The sequence below is a fragment of the Gossypium hirsutum genome, chromosome A02 (assembly GCF_007990345.1).
Source record: "Gossypium hirsutum isolate 1008001.06 chromosome A02, Gossypium_hirsutum_v2.1, whole genome shotgun sequence".
Classification (NCBI taxonomy): domain Eukaryota; kingdom Viridiplantae; phylum Streptophyta; class Magnoliopsida; order Malvales; family Malvaceae; genus Gossypium; species Gossypium hirsutum.
In genome coordinates, this window is record NC_053425.1 from 32454977 (window position 1) to 32465121 (window position 10145).

General features: G+C 36.6%; 1 non-coding gene across 1 annotated transcript; it reads right to left on the reverse strand.

Annotated features, from left to right (window-relative positions):
* Positions 1-561: 561 nt before the first annotated feature.
* Positions 562-668, reverse strand: LOC121216401 (small nucleolar RNA R71). Its single transcript, XR_005912591.1, has one exon. It is a non-coding gene; the product is annotated as a small nucleolar RNA R71 (small nucleolar RNA).
* Between the last annotated feature and the right edge of the window lie 9477 nt (positions 669-10145).

Below are 10145 nucleotides of genomic sequence, written 5' to 3' on the forward strand. Positions count from 1 at the left end.
AGACCATTACTGTTTGATAGTGAGATCGATCACACAGTTCACAGAAACCGAAGGGAAATAAGGCGAAGCTTAAGATACACAGAGGAAGAGCAAGAGGATGATACTTCAAACACAGCTGAGGAGATGGCTGAAAACCAAGAACATCCGCTACCTCCTGCGATTGCCGCTGATCCAGTAAATCAGAATCCTACTCCACGCACTATGTATGATTATGCTAAACCTACTTTAACAGGAACTGAGTCAAGTATAGTTAGGCCTGCTGTTGCTGCAAATAATTTTGAACTGAAACCTACCACAATTCAAATGATACATCAATTTGTTCAGTTTGATGGTTTGCAGGATGAGGATCCAAACAACCACTTGGAAAATTTTCTAGAGTTTTACGATACATTTAAAATCAATGGCATTTCTGATGATGCCATTCGCCTTTGGTTATTCCCTTTTTGATTGAGGAACAAAGCTAAATAGTGGTTGAACTCGTTACCACAAGGGTCAATCACTACTTGGGAACAAATAACCGAAAAATTTTTATTAAAATATTTTCTACCGGCTAAAATAGCCAAATTATGTAACGATATCTCTTCTTTTGTGTAGATGGATTTAGAAACACTTCATGATGCATGGGTGAGATACAAGGACCTTTTGAGAAGGTGTCCTCACCATGGGTTACCACTTTGGCTACAGGTTCAAACGTTTCACAATAGCCTGAATCCTTCGACTAGACAGATGATTGACGCAGCTACTGGTGGAACTATCAATAATAAGACACCTGAGGATGCTTATGAATTTATAGAAGAGATGTCACGGAATAATTATCAGTGGCAAGTCATGAGAACAAAGCCAACGAAAACAGCCGGCGTTTTAAACGTTGATTCGGTCACCATGCTCTCTAACCAGGTAGAACTTTTGAATAGAAAAATTAACAGTTTTCTTGGTTCTTCACTGGTTCACCCAGTAATGTAATGTGATGCAAGTGGAGGAGGATTAAGTAATTCAGAATACCCGCCCTATGGCCACAACATGGAAAACGAGCAATTAAATTATATGGGTAATAATCCTCGACCTCAAAATAATCCTTATAGTAACACTTACAATGCAGGATGGAGGAACCACCCAAATTTCTCATGGGGAGGCTAAGGGAATTAGAAACCACCACCACCTCCAGGCTTCCAACAACCTTAACAGCAAGAGAAAAAGCCGAACCTTGAGGAGATGCTAACAAAATTCATTTTAGTGTCAGAAACTCGTTTTTAGAACACCGAGATAGCACTTAAGAATCAACAAGCGTTGATCCAAGGGCTCGAAACTCAGATAGGCCAGCTTGTTAAATTAATATCTGAATGACCAACAGGAAATCTACCTAGTAACACCGAACCAAATCCAAAAGAGCATGTGAAAGCAGTTACACTAAGGAGTGGGAAGGTGTTAGCTAAATCAGAAAAGAAGCCACCACAAGAAGCTGAAAGAAGCAAAGAAGAAGAGGAAAAATTTGAAAAAAATGATAATCCAATGCCAAAGGAATAAAAACCGCCAATCCCATATCCAGCAAAATTGAAGAAAGACCGCATGGATGCACAGTTCGGTAAATTTCTTGAACTTTTTAAACAACTGTACATTAACTTACCTTTTGTTGAAGCTATATCGCAGATGCCTACATATGCAAAATTTTTAAATGAGCTTCTAACAAACAAAAAGAAGTTTGAAGACCTATCTACAGTGGAACTTAATGAGGAATGCTCAGCCATACTCCAAAATAAACTACCAACCAAACTGAAAGATCCAGGAAGTTTTACTATTCCCTGTTTAATTGGTAATCTGAATGTTGATAAGGCACAAGCTGATTTATGCGCTAGCATTAATTTGATGCCATATGAAATGTTTAAACAACTTGGTCTTGGAGAACCCAAACCCACTAGGATGAGCATTCAATTAGCTGATAGATCTGTTAAATATCCTAGGAGAATTAAAGAGGACTTACTTGTAAAAGTAGATAAATTTATAATCCCTATTGATTTTGTTGTGCTTGACATGGATAAGGATGTTGAAGTGCCTTTAATCTTAGGTCGTCCCTTTTTAGCCACCGCTAGGGCTTTTATTGATGTGGGTGATGGTAAATTGGTACTTAGAGTAGGTGACGAAGAGATCATTTTTAAAATTTATGATGCCATGAGATTTTCTAGGGAACAAGATGACTCATGTTATTTTATTGACTCTATTGATCATGCTACTCAAGATTCTTTTCAGGAATTCGTACATAAAAACACGATGGAACTGTGTCTTACCCAAGGAGAGGGGGTGGGCGATGATTTTGAGATAGGAACCAAACTAAAATCCAATGAAACCTCCCTGGAACCAGTGGAATATGAGGGTATTAAGGTGAACGATGAACTTAAGCAAAACCCTCTATTGAAGAACCCCCCAAATTGAAACTTAAACAATTACTGAATCACTTGGAATAAGCATTTCTTGGAAATAATTCTATATTACCGGTAATTATTGCATCTAACTTACAACCCAAGGAGAAAGAGGAATTACTCCAAGTATTAAGAGAGCATAAAAGGGTCATAGCTTGGAAAATTTCTGACATTAAAGGGATCGGCCATTTTTTTTGCACCCACAAAATTTTAATGGAAGATGAATATAAACCATGTGTGCAAGCCCAAAGACGACTAAACCCCAACATGAAGGAAGTCATTAAAACTGAGGTAATTAAACTCCTAGATGCTGGAATTATTTATCCTATTTCTGACAGTTCAAGGGTAAGTCCAGTGCATGTTGTTCCTAAGAAGGGAGGCATGACTGTTGTAGCCAACAAGAAGAATGAATTAATCCCAACAAGGACAGTCACAGATTGGAGAGTTTGCATTGATTATAGGAAGCTAAATGATGCCACAAAAAAAGATCACTTTCCCCTTCCATTCATTGACCAAATATTGGAAAGATTATCAGCGCACATGTACTACTGCTTCTTAGACGGACTCTCTGGCTATTTTCAAATCCCAATAGCTCCTGAAGATCAAGAAAAGATGACATTTACATGTCTATACGGTACTTTGCTTATTGTAGAATGCCTTTTGGATTTTGTAATGCTCCTGCTACTTTTCAGCGTTGCATGATGGTCATTTTTGACGAACTCGTAGAAGACATCATGGAGGTATTTATGGATGATTTCTCAATTTTCGGTAACTCTTTCCATCTTTGCCTTAAAAATTTAAATCGAGTTCTAATAAGATGTGAGGAAACAAATCTCGTGCTTAACTAGGAAAAACGTCACTTTATGGTTCAAGAAGGTATTGTGTTAAGACATAAAATTTCTAGTAAAGGGATTGAGGTTGATAAAGCTAAAATTGAAGCCATTGAGAAACTGCCTCCCCCTAATTCGGTAAAGGCTATTAGAAGTTTTCTAGGACATGCTGGGTTTTATAGAAGATTTATTAAAGACTTTTCTAAAATAGCTAAGCCTTTGACTAAATTGCTAGAAAAAGATATTCCTTTTAATTTCGATCAGGAATGTTTAGAAGCATTTAATACTTTAAAGGTTAAATTGACTAAAGCTCCAATTATAATTGCACCTGATTGGAATTCACCTTTTGAACTAATGTGCGATGCAAGTGATTTTGCAATAGGTACAGTTTTGGGATAGCGAAGAGATAAGCATTTTCAACCTATCTATTATGCTAGCAAAACTTTGAAAGCCGCACAAGAAAACTACACCACCACGGAGAAAGAGCTGCTAGTTGTGGTTTTTGCATTCGATAAATTTAGGTCATATCTAATATTGTCTAAAGTTGTCATTTATACTGACCATTCTGCTCTTCGCTACCTTTTAACTAAGACTGATGCAAAACCTTGACTCATCTGATGAATTTTATTATTGCAAGAATTTGATATGGAGATCAAGGATAAGAAAAGAGCTGAAAATCTCGTGGCTGACCACCTTTCTAAGCTTAAAAATTCAAGTACCAAAGAGCTAGATGAAATTGAAATAAATGATTCATTCCCTGAAGAACAAGTTTTTGCTATATCTGAATCTGGGGTACCTTGGTTTGCTGACATTGCAAATTTTTTAGCCGCCAACATTATCCTAAAAGGGTTGACACATCAGCAAAAGAAGCGATTCTTTACTGATGTGAAAAAATACTTTTGGGAAAACCCTTTCCTTTTTCATATATGTGCAGATCAAGTCATTAGGCGATGCGTTACAAGGATAGAAGCATTAAAGATCTTGGAACACTGCCACTTAGGACCAACTGGAGGACATTATAGTGGGAATAAGACCGCATATAAAATACTCGAATCAGGTTTTTATTGGCCCACTCTATTCAAAGATGCCAACAGGTATGTTACTTCTTGTGACAAATGCCAAAGGACAGGTAATATCTCCAAACGCGATGAAATGCCTCAGACATATATGCTTTCATGTGAAATATTTGACGTTTGGGGTATCGACTTCATGGGTCCATTTCCTAGTTCATTTGGGAATAAATACATCTTAGTAGCTATCGATTATATGTCTAAATGGGTTGAAGCCCAAGCTCTACCTACTAATGATGCTAGAGTAGTAGTACATTTCCTTAAGAAACTTTTCTCTTGATTTGAAACACCTAGAGCAATCATCAGCGACGGGGGTATTCATTTTTGTAACGTCCAATTTGACAAGACCCTCAAGAAATACGGAATTCACCACAGAATAGCTACCCCTTACCACCCTCAAACTAGTGGACAAGTCGAAGTGGCAAATCGAGAGCTTAAACGTATCCTAGAAAAGACTGTGGAATTAAACAGGACAGATTAGGCAATGAAAGTAGATGACATTTTATGGGCTTATAGAACTGCTTTTAAGACCTCCATAGGGACATCATCTTATAGACTTGTTTATGGAAAAAGTTGTCATCTACTATTTGAGTTAGAACACAAAGCATTCTGGGCTATAAAATTTCTAAACTTTGATCCCAAACTTACAGGTAAAAATAGGTTGATGCAGTTAAATGAGTTAGATGAGTGGCGAACCAATGCATATGAAAATTCACGACTATATAAGGAAGTAACGAAACACCGCCATGATGCTCGTTTGAGACAAAATAAAAAATTTGAAGTTGGAGATCTTGTACTGTTATATAAATCGAGGCTCAAATTGTTCCCTGGGAAGCTTAAATCATGATGGTCAGGTCCGTTCGCAGTCAAAACTATCTTCCCATATGGCATCGCAGAGGTAAGTCACCCATCACAAGGTACTTTCAAAGTAAATGGACATCATCTCAAATCTTACAACGGTGAGAATTTTAAATTTGATAGAGAGGAGCTACGGCTCCACGAACCGCTCTAAATTTACCCACTAGGTAGAGTCGAGCTTAGACTCTAAATAAGCGCTTCTTGGGAAGCAACCCAAGCACTAACCTCACTAAATAGGATTTATCTTTTTCTTATCCCGTTCATAGTTTACCTACAGGAATTTTTGACATTTGATAGAGGTGCACACGGCTAGGGAAACGGGCGTGCCTAAGGCCTTGCTCACACCACGGGAGGTAGCACCGTGTGAAAACAGAGTAATTTTTTTCCCAAACACGGGATTCAATAAGTTGCCACGGCTGTGCGACATGGCCGTGGGCAAGACTGCCAAATTAACACGAGTGTGCGACACGCTCGTGCCCACCACCTGTGGTCGACACTGTCAAAAGAACACGGGCGTGTGCGAAACCCACAGGCGTTGGAGAAGCGAACCACATCGCACATGATCGTGTGATATGACAATGTGACCACACGGCCTAGACACACAGGCGTGTCCTCATGCCGTGTAATGAGTACTCATTTCACAATAAACACGGGAAAATATGAACCTCACGGACGTGTGTCACAGCAGTGTAAGACCCATGTGGGACCACACAACCGTACTTTTTTTAAAAAAAACTCATTATTTTTATTTTTTACTTTTATTTCAATTTATTTGAAAACTCATTTTTATTTTATAAACTCGGCTTATCTTTATGATTATAATCGAATTATTCCCTTAATTCCCTTTCACAAGTGGTGCATTCTCAGTTATCCCTCAAAATCATGCCTTTCCTTTAGTTTTATCTTCAATTCTCGCTCTCCAATTCAAGGATTTCGTCCAAAAATTTAGGAAGTTTCACTTCTCTCCCTATCTTATGATCTTATATCTCTATTTTTTAGTATATCTACCTTTGTACATTGAGGGCAATGTACATCTTAAGTGTGGGGGGATTACTTATATCATGATCAGAAAAATCCCTGAATTTTTATTCTCATGTGATCTTCTCATATCATTATTAGAATGAATTTTGATTAATTTATGATTTTTATTGATATGTCTTGAATTAAAATATAGGCATTCATGCATCGATTGTTTAAACTTTAAGGAATTAGAGAATCAAGCATGATAAGTTGATTTTTAAGAATTAAAAATTTTTAGGTTGTTTCCCTAAGTTTAGGTATTATCTTGAATTAAAATTCACAGGTTTAAACATCAAAAAGCCATAATTTTTGTGAGAGCTTGAGCCTTTAAAGCATCTATTTCTTTCATGCTCACTTTTATTGTTGCTTTGAGTGCGTCAATACTGAATCGTTATTCTAGAACTTGCTTGATTATGGATGTCAAGACCACACCATTTGATTTGATATGTCAAAATGATAAAGGCACTTAGGTTTAACCCACTCACTCCATAAAAGCCTACCTTCATAATTAACTTTTAGTGAACCCCCTTGAGCCTAACAACCCATTCATTGATCCACCCTCCACATTAACCCATAACCCATTATTGTTAAAATCCCCTATATTAATTTGATCCCTATTTTTGTCGAGATTTGATTTGAATAAATTGCTTAACTATGTTTTATATTTGATAGATAGCTTTTATTATTTGGCTTGTTCTTAAAATAATAATAATAATAATAATACATACATACATACATACATACATGCATACATGCATACATACATACATTTATAGCGATTTTTGTTTTTGAGCTTAAGTGTTTAATTCCATATTCTGAGAAGAAGCTCATATGTATTCAATTGATGATTAGTTATTTTTCTAGTTAGGTAATTTTTCAATCCAATCTTGATTCTAACCTTTTCTTTCAGCTGATGACCACACCCCCTAATGAAAGCCACGTTACAACCCTCTAAAGACCTTTTGATTGACGTTTCATCTCAATTTATAGTGGTGGAGATTTGATTTTCATGCAAGCCTATGGTAATAACTTTTCATATTGATTGTTGAGTGCTTTATTTGATGTCATTAAACACCTCGAGTGATTTGACTGAATCTTTAGTGAGGATGCTAGACTCTGTGATATTTTAATCAAAGGTGATTACTTAGATGAGGGGGGACACCTATGTTTTCGTGATAAAATGCTCAACTTGGAATGTTTGAAACTTTGATGTACTTTTAGTTGAAATTTCAATGTATGATTACTTATGGATTATTTTGAGATATTATTGATAGGGATTATAAATTGAGAAAAATTTATTTTGATTGTGAGTTGAAGATTTTGCTTGAGGACAAGCAAATGCTTAAGTGTAGGGGTATTTGATAAACCATAATTTATACATATTACTATCCCATGCTTAACACATTTTTTGGATCAATTATCCTTATATTTGGTGAATTTGATGCTCCTAATCCTTTAATTTCATATTTTATACTTAGGAGAGCATAGAAGGGAAAAAATAACGAGAAACAGGTCGAAAATAGAGAAAATAGACCCACATGGGAAATCAACACGGCCTGGACTTCCTCACACAGGTAAGCCGCACGGCTGTGTCCATTTGGCAGGATCGTAGCACGACTTACACGGGTAGACCACACGCCCGTGCCTATTTAACAGCCTTGACCACGGTTTGGAGCAATCGCACACGGGCGTGTCCCTGTCGAGCCCAAGTATAGTCCTCTTCGGAAAAGGCCACTTTTGAGGGCTCTTAGGCATTCTAAAGCCTATATAAACACCGAGGAGGCACTTAGGAGGACACATGGAGTAAGAAGCAAGGACTTACTCGAAGAAAGTCAATTGATCCATCCCAGAAGCCGGATTATTCATCAAGACTGAAGATCTCCCTTCAATTTCCATTCAGGAGTTTTTGGTTTTTCTTTACGTTTTGTATTCATTATTCTTCTGAGATGTTTTCTTTTATAATTATGAATTAAACCCCCTAAATACCTAAGGGGAATGAAACCTAAGACAGATCTTTTTATTATTATCTGAATTATATGATAAATATTTGATTTGTTCTTAATTATGTGTTCTTAATTCTTGTCTTAATATTCCAGGAATATTGATTCAAGTTAATGTGCTTATTCACAGGAGCAAAAGTCCCTGTCTAAGATTAAATTTGTCATAATTAAGCGGAGTTGATTGCACGCCTAGAGATAGGGTGACAAGATTTTGCCGGATTAGGGTGAAACCTAATAAGAGGATCCATAGATTGAGTTAATGCATCACTAGGGCGTTAATTAGAAAGAGATTTCAATTAATCAACTTGGGTTAGATGTTATTAGTCTCGAGAGAGATAATAATATAACTTAGGGATTTTTACGGATTAAGTCAAATGAATAAATTGTCTGATTCAGAGTCAAATAACAAGTAAAGTCTAGGTGGATTTTTCCGTGGGTATTGTCTTAATCAATCGAATTTTCTAAAAGTATTTTCCCCAACTTTCTTTCTCTGCACCCTTAGTTTAGTTAATTAGTTTTGATAAACAAATCCCTTAATTTTTAGGCTAGATAATAAAAAAAAAGTAATTACTAGTACTCTTGGTTCCTTTGGGTTCGACAATCCGGTCTTGGTAAAGCTATACTACTGTTCGATAGGTACACTTGCCTTCATCGTGATAATAGTTGGTTTCAAGAACGATTATTTATAAATTATTTAAAACTTATCACAAATATCACGAATCAGTAAGCGGTTTTTTGATGGGTTGAACGTGGACATTAATCTTCTAGTTAGAATTCTAGAATTAAAAAAATTTGTTGTCTTGGTTGATAGAGCTTGCAAAGTTGAGGAGCGTAGCAAAGAAAAGAGAAAAGTAGATTCAGAGGCTAGAGACTTGAGAAAAAGGTCGATGAACAAGCCATATCAATCTTCGTCAAAGAAATTCAGTGATTCGTTCACTTGTCCAAATGTTTCAATCAGACATTCAATTAGAGATCGTGGAAAACAATACTCATGTCCTAAAGCTCATGCTACATCGGTATCAAGTGTTGACAGTGTAAGAAATTATAGACCTGAATGCCAGCAATATGGAAAATGACATCCTGGTGAATGTAGAATGCATAACCGGGCTTGTTTCAAATGTGGTTCACAAGATCATTTCATACGTGATTGCCCAGAGTTAGCTAAGAAAGATAATGTACAAAATACAAGATCGGGTAACACTACCACTAGAGGGAGGCCGCCAAGAAATGCAAGAAATGAGAGTGGTAATAGTGGTACTACGATAGATTCTATAGTAAGATCTGAGGCTAGAGCACCTAGTAGAGCTTACGCGATTCGCGCTCACAGAGAGGCGTTGGCAGTCGATGTTATCACTAGTAGATTTTCGCTTTAAGACACTAATATGATTGCATTGATTGATCCTGGATCAACTTATTCGCATATCTAAATGAATTTAGTGTTTAGTAAGAATTTTCCTATTGAGTCTACTGAATTTGTGATTAAAGCATCAAACCCCTTAGGCAAGTATGTGCTAGTTGATAAAGTTTACAAGAACTGTCCTTTAATGACTCGGGGTTACCGCTTTCTGACTGATTTGATTCTATTACTGTTTGATGAGTTCGATGTAATTCTGGGTATGGACTAGTTGACTTTACACGGTGCTATTGTGAATTGTAGGTGAAAGATTATTGAATTGAAATGTCAGAATAGTGAAATTATTCGAATTAAATCATATGAATCGAGTGAATTGCCAGTTGTAATTTCGTCAATGTCAGCTTAGAGATGTGCGAGAAAAGGTTGTAAACCCAACCTTGCTTATGTTTTAGATACAAAAGTGTCTAAATCAAAGATTGAGTCAATGCCTATAGTTTGTGAGTTTTCGGATGTGTTTCCAGAAGAATTACCGAGGTTACTACTGATAAGAGAGGTTGAATTTGCTATTGAGTTAGTACTGGGAACTTCTCCGATATCAA